This window comes from Rhinolophus sinicus, linkage group LG02, assembly GCF_036562045.2.
Source record: "Rhinolophus sinicus isolate RSC01 linkage group LG02, ASM3656204v1, whole genome shotgun sequence".
Taxonomy (NCBI): Eukaryota; Metazoa; Chordata; class Mammalia; order Chiroptera; family Rhinolophidae; genus Rhinolophus; species Rhinolophus sinicus.
Window position 1 is genome coordinate 186672107 of NC_133752.1, and position 9189 is coordinate 186681295.

Genomic DNA, 9189 nt, shown 5'->3' on the forward strand with positions numbered 1-9189 from the left:
GAAATCAATCCCTTTGGAAGTGACTTGGGCCTTAGAGAGGACACTTGTCTGTTTTTCTGGCTGGTGATTGAGGACTCAGAATTTCTAGAAAGGGATGAGCAGAACCTTGCTGTTCTCTCACCAATTCTTGGCCCCTGTGTCCCCAAGCTGTCGATTTTCAGCTAATGGGCTCTATCTCAATAAACTGAGATGGTTCTGATCCCCTTAGGAGAGAGGGGCTGTCTTTTTTATCAGCTTCTTAATTGCTCTACAGCGTTTATATAACCCAAGTCAAGAGCCTCAAGATGCATTTCTAGGAGTGCAAGTAGGAGGCCAGAGACAAGAAGCCCTTTTTTAGGATTAGCCTAGTAAGCTGGCACCATGTTAGGCCCTGGAAATAAAATGGTGAAAAGACACAGGACCTGCCTTCCAGAAGAAAAAGGAAGCAGGAAAAGAAGACAAAGAGGAGGGATCTTAGAACTAACACGGGTTTTGTTTCTTCAGTTAGTGTTTTTTGGTTTCTTTTGTTTGACGCTTTCATGTACTGAGAACCTGGCACTGTGCTGGGCTTGAGAAGAAAAGAGCGTTAAGAAAATAACCCGGATGCACTTTCAGAAAGATAATAGTAATTGTTGTTAATAATAATACTGTCAATAGAACTTCCTTGGTTTGGTTTGGTTTTGCTACGTTTTGTGGCAAAATATACATAATATAAAATATTGTTATTTTATTCATTTTTAAGTGTTGGGTTCAGGTGTATTAAGTAAAGTCACATTGTTCTGCCACTGATCTCCAGAATTTTTTCATCTTCCCCAACTGAAACTCTGTACCCATTAAACACTAGCTCCCCACTCTGCTCTCCTCAAAACCCCTGGCCAACTCCATTCTACTTTTTGTCTCTATGACATTGACTGGCTGATTTCACTGAGCATTCTGTCTTCAAGGTTGATCCATGTTATAGCTTTTGTCAAAATATCAATCCTTTGTAAAGCTGAATAATGCACTATGGTATGTACAGGCCACATGGTGTTTAACCATTCATCCATCAATGGTTGCTTCCACCTTTTGGCTATGGTAATTAATGCTGCCACGAACATGAATATGAAAATATCTCTTCACGTTCCTCCTTTCATTTCTTTTGGGTATGTACCCAGAAATGGAATTGCTGGATCAGATGGTGATTCTGTTTAATTGTTTGCGGAACCACCGTACTGTTTCCCACAGTGGCTGCCCCATTTTACATTCCCACTAGCAGTGCACAAGGGATCCATTTTCTCCACATCCTCTTCAACACATTATTTTCTGGTTTCTTTAATAATATCTGTCCTAATGGGTGTGAGGTAATATCTCATTGTGGTTTTAATTTGCATTTTTCTTAATGATTAGAGATGTTGAGCATCTTCTCCTTTGCTTATTGGCTATTCATATATCTTCTTTGGACCAATGTCTATTCAAATCCGTTGGTTTTGTTTTTCATGACCATATGCTGCTTTCATGTTTTGTTCCAGGCATTCTAGCAAGCTCCACAGACACATTACAGCATTTAACCTCACTACAAGGGAAGGAGGGATTATTATTCCTATTTTACAGGTGAGGAAACTGAGGCTCTTCTCATGCCTTGCAACCTAGGAAGGGACAGAGAGATCTGCGGCAGGCCTGGCTGCATTTCACAGAGTGGAGACCTGGGGAAAGGCATCCAGGAGGGGAAACCAAGTGCATACCTGGCCCGGGAGAGATGGTCTTTGTGTCTTATGCATCCCCTTTGTGCCTTTTGCAGCACTTTCCTTCTCCTCTTTCTTCCTTCCCTTCTCTCTTCTCTCCTTTCAGGTCTAAGCTCCTAAATGTCTCCTCCCTTCCTGCCAACATCTGATAAATTCTTAGCACCTCAGTGAGAATGGCTCCCTCCCCGGGAGGATTTTCATTTTCAAAGGCATGAACTGGGAGAGAAGTGCCCAGAAAGACCCTCTGGAGGGTCACCCCTAAGGGAAATCCTCACTGGGAAAGCTAAATCTAACATGGGGTGAGCAGACCAAAGAAGAGGGGGGCCAGCCAGCTCCAGCCCTACCCCCATGACCTGGTGACCAGGAAATGTTACCCAACTAGTATTCACTAGTTCTCAATACAAGGAATTGCTGGCATAGCTATGAAGTAACTGAGTACCTACTATGTGCCAGGCACTTTACACATATGTAGTCACTCATCTAATCTTCCCAACCACCAGTGGTCCTATTGGGAGATGAGGAAACTGACCCTCAGAGGTAAAGTAACAGGCTCAAACTCCCACAGCTGTTAAGTGCCCCAGTCAGCACTCCATCTCAAGTGGTCTGTTCCAAAGCCTGCACCTAGCAACTATTTCACACTGCCTCCAATTTTCTCCTAGAAGAATTTAGAGACAGAGGTACATGGTAGATAGATGATAGATGATAGATAGATGATAGATAGGAGAGAGACAGAGAGAGAGAGAGAGAGAGAGAGAGAGAGAGAGAGAGAGAGACAGAGACAGAGAGAGAGAGAGACAGAGAGAGATAATAGACAGACAGGGGAAGGGGCTTTTTCTCCATTTCTGCTTGATTTTACTTCCTTGTGGAGTAGCTCCACCATCAAAGTCAGTTTCTCTCTGGCTCCTCATTCACTCCTCCCCAGGGCAGGAAGTTCCTGTTGTCTATTTGTTTGCCCCTCCCACCCAACACAAATCCATTCTGTTCTTTCTCTGGCCCAGAGAAACTGACCCCTGTGGGCTACACCCCTTGCCCTCTGGCTTTCAGTTGGGCACAGCCAATGGGAGGCATCAGAAAAGGTCAGAGGGTGAGAAGTGCCCTATAGCTGGCAGTTTCTGGATCCATCCATGGCCATGGATCTTGCCCTACAGCCCCCTCCACAGCTACAGCTTCCCCAAATTAAAAACTTCCACTTTCCTAGAATCTTTAGGGGCGGTAAGTCCTTCCAGTTGTTGCTAGCATTAGAGTACCACACCACTGCGACACAGGTGTGTCGACTCTGCCCACACCTGTGATGCTCCCTCCTCTTCATTTACATCTTCCCGGAGAGCTCCTCACTATCTCTGGAGGTTCAGACATCAGACAGCAAACAGGGCTGCTTTTGTTAAATCCTACACATACACACACACACGCATACACACACATGTTTACCCGTGCACACCCATACATATTCACATATACACATGCACACACATATACCCCATGCGCACACATGCACACATGCATACACATATAAACATACATACACACACATTCATATACACACGTGCACACACACACATATGCACCAAATACTGGGAGAACATGAGCCAAAATGCTCAGTGTTTTTCTCTGGGCAACAAGATTACAGGTGATTGTATCTTGCTTTTTCTTTAAGCATCTCTATATTTTCTATGACTTTATTTTTGTAATTTTTTTTTATTTCCAAAAAAATGCTGATCCATTGAGAGTGTGTGGGGTGGATATATTTAGGGGTCAGGAGGTTCTTCTCGTTTCCCCTGAAATCACAGGATGACAATGGGGGGCCTCCCCTGCCTTTGCAAACACCTCTCCCCAAGCCCTCCCATGGCCATCACTGAGCACCGAGCCAGTCTCTGCTCTCTCGCCAAGGCCACCCTGAGCATAGGACAGGCCCTCAAGAGCCCTCGCATGCCCCCCGAGTGACTAGAAGTGTCAGCTAGCCCTCTGCCTGCGCCCTTGTCCCTTAGTAGCCCACGCTCTCAGGTGTGGAGAATCCCTTCAACCCCCTGCTCCCCATCTGTAGGAGGAGCAAAACCTGAGAACACCTTGGATTTCCCAGGCAGCCTAGATGAAATTAAGAGTCAAGATCATCAGGCAAGAAAGGCAAATGCCCCTCACCCAGGCCAAGGCTGGGCCCACAGAGCCCACCAGCCCTTACCAGACTTGTGCATGAGAAAAATATGTTTCCCATGCCCCGGGTCCTCCTTCCATCCCCTCTCTGTCACCCCACCCTACTCCACATGTGCTCAGTTCAGTTCTCTCTCAGGACCTGCTCTGAGATCGCAGACATTCTGAGGCAACAATAGCAGGTCAGATGGAAAAGTGTTGCCGCTCCCAGGGGTATTTACATCTTAAATAGAGGAATCATAGAAACACAACCCGAAAGAGGGCCTTTATCAGAGGAATTCAGGCAGCGGTTGGTTGGCGCAGTCTGTTGAGAAGCAGAGGATGTCATGCTGCCCTCGCACCAGACCATAATCCACTTTCTTCTGCATTTCAAAGTAGGGTCAAGCAGGGTTAGATGGGTCACTGCCCCTGGCTGCTTTTGAGCAGCAGCTAATCTAACAAGGATCTAGCAACACCAGTTATTGAAACGTGAAAGAGGGCCCAAGCAAATGAGTGCAATCTTTCCACCCCACTCCCCAGCTCCCCTAAGTCTCTGAATTAGCTGCAGTCAACAGCCTCTGTAGGCAGAAAGGGGAGAGGTGGTGGGTAAACAGCCCCTGTGCTCTGCACCTAGCAGTCTCTTAATTTGCGGTGTGATGTTAGGCAACATACTAAACCTCTCTGAGCCTTGTGTCACAATTGCCAATATGAAGAGGTTGGATTAGGTCGCTGTTACTCCGAGGAGAGAAAATAGTCAGTAGAGGAGAAATCAAGGATAGAGAAGACCGGGAGGTACTTGGCTATCTTCCATCCAGGTTGAGGGCACAAAACCGCAGAGCAATACAACCTTAAACTTGAAGCCAAACCAGGCCCCAAAGAAGCGTCATCAGCATCACCACAAGCAGCACCAGCAGCAGCCATTCCCGCCACCAATGCCTGCAAATGGGCAACAAGCCAGCAGCCAGAATGAAAGCTTGACTATTGACCTGAGGAATTTTAGGAAACCAGGAGAGCAGACCGTCACCCAACATAACCGGCTCTTTGTGGGCGATCTTCCTCCTGACATCCCTGAGGAGGAAATGAGGAAACCTTTTGAGAAATATGGGAAGATGGGCAAAGTCTTCATCCATAAGGACAAGGGCTTTGGCTTTATCCGACTGGAAACACGATCCCTAGCGGAGGTTGCCAACGTGTAGCTGGACAACATGCCTGTCCGTGGCAAGCAGCTGCGTGGGCACTTTGCCTGCCATGGCGCATCCCTTATGATCCAAAACCTTCCTCAGTGAGTGTCCAACGAGCTCCCGGAGGGAGCCTCTTCTGTGTTCAGCCAGGTGGAGAGGGCTGTGATCATTGTGGATGACCAAGGAGGGCTCTCAGGAAAAGGCGTTGTTGGATTCTCAGGGAAGCTCGCTGCACAGAAAGCTTTGAACCAATGCAGTGAAGGCTCCTGCCTGCTAACCACATTGCCTCGCCTTGTGACTGCGGAGCCCATGGACCAGTGAGATGATGAGGAGGGTCTTCCAGAGAAGCTGGTTATAAAGAACCAGCAATTTCACAAGGCGCAAGGGCAGCCACCTGGATTTGCATGGCTTGGTTCCTTTGAGTATGAGAATGTATGCCATGGGCTGGAAGGCACTCACGGAGATGGAGAAAAGCAGCATGACCAAGTGGACCGCAATGCCAAGGAAGATGGTGAGAAGCTGGAGATGGAGATGGAGGCCGCCTGCCATAAACACCAGGTCATGGTAATGAGGCAGGATGTGATGCAGCATCAAGAAGACTTCGGAGGATAGAAGAACTGCACAACCAACAAGTGCAAAAATGAAAGCTGCTGGAGCTCAGGCAGGAGGAGGAGCTCAGAGGCCGTGAGGAAGAGATGCAGCGACCACGGGAACAAATGATTTGGTGACAGCAGGAAGGATTCAAGGGAGCCTTCCCTGATGCGAGAGAGCAGGAGATTTGGATGGGCCGACGGCTGTGGGAGGCACCTTGGACATAAACAAGTGAGGCGCCACGCCCCCTGCTCCTGTGCCAACTGGTACCCCAGCTCCTCCAGGACCTGCCACTATGATGCCAGATGGAACCTGGGGATTGACCCCACTGACAACTGAATGCTTTGGCCAAGCTGCTGCAATGGCGGGACCCCCCCTGCATTCAACCATGCAGTTCCTGAGGCTGAATTCTCTCCAAACAAACGTCGCCAATACTAATAAATTTGCAATGTCTAGTTTCCCAACACCCTTAAAAGAAGGACCCTTTTTGGACTAGCCAGAATTCTACCCTGGAGAAGTGTAAGGGATTCCTCCCGTAGTTAGGTCTCCCATGCTGGTACTACTCTAAGGAGTATGCTGGAGGCAGAAAGCAAGGGAGGGGCCATACTTAACAAATCAATTCTGTGTGATATGTCTATTAACTAATCAAATCTGTGTGGTGCATTCCTGAAGTCTCGTGATTATTGAGGGCCCAGGGGTGGAGGGTATTGTGGCAAAATGGATCCAGTTAGAGCCCCCATTAATCTTGACCATTCCATTCTGTGTTCATCCTGTCCTATATGAGTCCTCATTCTTAAATCCCCCAACCCAGAGACACTGCCATATATACTACAAAGAACAAACCTCCCCCAGTGACCTTAGCCTCATCCCCCATTCACTCCCTGGTGGGAATTCAGGCAAATGTCCAAAGAGGTCCCAGACGGCACACATACCATTCTGTTATATCCCATACATTACCCCCTTCGTGCCCATTTTCTCTTAGAGATTGTCATTTTAGTATATCTTTTAAAAATCTTGTATTAACTTGCCTCCCTCTTTTTCTTGGGTAAGTACAACCCAGGAATGGTCCTTTAGTGTCTGACGCTGCTTTTCTTGATAGGCCCAGTACAATCTTGAGAACAGGGGTGCTATATGCTGAAGGTCCGACCGTAGCTCTTAGCCTTGCCTATCTTGGGTAGTTATGCTATGCATTTTTATTGGTGTACCATATTTGATATGTCCCTGATACCTTTGGAGTTTTTCTGAGAAATGGAGCAGTCATGCAGCATCAACTTATTAAAATATGTTTTAAGCCTTTAAAAAAAAAGGAAAAACTGAAAAGAGGTTGGATTAGATGACTCTAAGGTCACCTCCAGCTCCAGTATGCTGTGATCCCTCTCCCTTCCCTCTTCCTCCCTCTCCCCCTCTCCCACTCCCTCACATATACACACATTCCCCTGCCCCAAAGAATGCATATCAAGACAAAGGCAGAGAGTTTGGCTCAATGCAGCCCAGAGTCTCCTGGGAACTGCTATAAGTCTGCAGCTCACATTTGGCCAACCGTGGCCAGCTGTCTTAGGGACTGAAAGAGCTTCTCTTCCCAGGTCAACAAAAGGTCCCGGCCTAAATAAAAGGCCTGCCCCATGCTCAGCTAGTTGAGTTGCTCTGCCTGCATCCAGGATTAACCAAGGCTCCTCACTGGCTCTCTGGTTTCAAAACAAAACTTTGAAAGAGAACTGCATTCAGTGGAAAATCCCCCAGTAACAAGGCCCCTGGGAGCATTATGGAACACCATCTGTCAAGCATCGCTTCGCACAACCTGTGACCAAAACAACCTTTTAATGTCAATACCAATCATGATAATCGCACCTCGTGTATTTAGACAGCGCTGCTGACCTTTCAAAGCCCTTCATCTGGGCTCAATTTGGCCTTGTGCAACTTTCTGAAGTAGGCGGAGCAAGGGATTTTTTAAATAACTTAGTCCTGTGTTAGAGATGAGGAAATTGAAGCCCAAAAAATAACAGAGGTAAGAAGAGAGACATTCGGAGCTGGAACTAAGTCCCCTAAGCAGAGTTCACTGAGTTTCCCCAAACCTGTGCATCCCAGCTGCCATCTGCAGAGGCTGCCCAGCTGGCTGCCTCACAACCATCACAACCACCACAATGACGTTAGAAATCTTGGCTGTAACCCCAAATAAGTATTTGTTAGTTTCCCTAGTGATGCACAGGTTTGGGACCACTGCCCACTACACTGCATTCACAGAATCTGGCAATCCTGGAAACTCCAGGCTAGAACCGTGCTTCCCCAAAAATAAGACCGGGTCTTATACTAATTTTTGCCCCAAAAGACGCTGTAATGCGGGAGACCCTGCTTGCTGCGCCATGTGTTGTGTGGGGCAGTCTGCGGGGTCTCTGGTCCCGCTCCTCACACAAGAACACAGGATATGGTGAGGCCAAAAAGGAACACCCACGGAGCCATAGGTAGGGGAGTCATACCACTATATTCTCGCTGGCGGCACTATAGTCTCACTGGAGGCTGGATCCACACTGTCCGCAACCTGCCGTCCAAACTGCAATCCGTGCTTGCCAGCCACCATCTTCTTGCTAGCCCCTATTTTTCTGCTAGCGTAGCCACAGCAGTTATATTAGTGGCCAATAGCTCACTGGTTACAACTGACGGCCAACTAGCCACAGCTGATGGCCATCCAATCACAGTTGATGGCCATGTACTTACTACCTGAGCCAGCACCTTTCCACGTGAAGCCGAGAGCCTGGAAACTGCACTCCTGGCTCTGTCCCCACAGATGCTTTAGGGCTTATGTTCAGGGGATGTCATCCTGAAAAAGTCATGCTAGGGCTTATTTTCCGGTTAGGTCTTATTTTCGGGGAAACACAGAAAGATCATTCGAGCTCATTGAGTGTGATCACCTACCTGCTCAGTACAAATCACTCTGCAGCCTCCCCAGGTGCTCAGCTTGTCGGTTCAGCAGCAGTGACAGAGACCACAAATAGTAACAACTTGAATAAAGGAGTTTAGTCTTCCTCCAATCACAATCCAGGTATAAACAGTACAGGGAGGCTAGGGCAGCTCCTTGGGGTCAGGGACATGGGATTCTTTTCTGCTTTGGGTTCTTTAGAGTAAGTTGCAGTTTAGGCCCCTATAAGCAGACTCCAAGATGGAGGTTAGCATGCAGGGTCCATACCTGTGGAAAAGGGTACCTGCTGGATTGAGCAGAGGGAGGAGCTGGGCTCTGACATGGTCACACACAAGGCCTCCGTCAACCCCTTGGGGAGCCCTGAAGCTGCAATGACCTTTCAGAGTTGTTCAAGTGGAGATGAGGCCTTTATACTCATGCATATGGACCCTGTACCTTCAGAAAAGCAATAAATGTTTTCTAGGCAGTAGTAGCTGGTGGTTACATTGTGCCCACGCTGGAGTCAGACAGACCTGAGTTCGAATCTTAGCTCTGTCTCTTATTACTTATGTGTCTTGGGAAAATGGAGCAATGTCTCTGAGCCTCAGTTTTCCTCATAGGGGGTAACAATGTCCCCCTCAAAGAGTTGCTGGGAGGATGAAATGAATTCATGGGTACATGGCACAGTGCCTAACTTACA

At 47.7% G+C, this 9189-nt stretch overlaps 1 pseudogene; it reads left to right on the forward strand.

The window, feature by feature from the left end:
• The first annotated feature begins 4663 nt into the window (after positions 1-4663).
• LOC109445820 (non-POU domain-containing octamer-binding protein) lies at positions 4664-6034 on the forward strand (annotated as a pseudogene).
• Positions 6035-9189: the final 3155 nt, after the last annotated feature.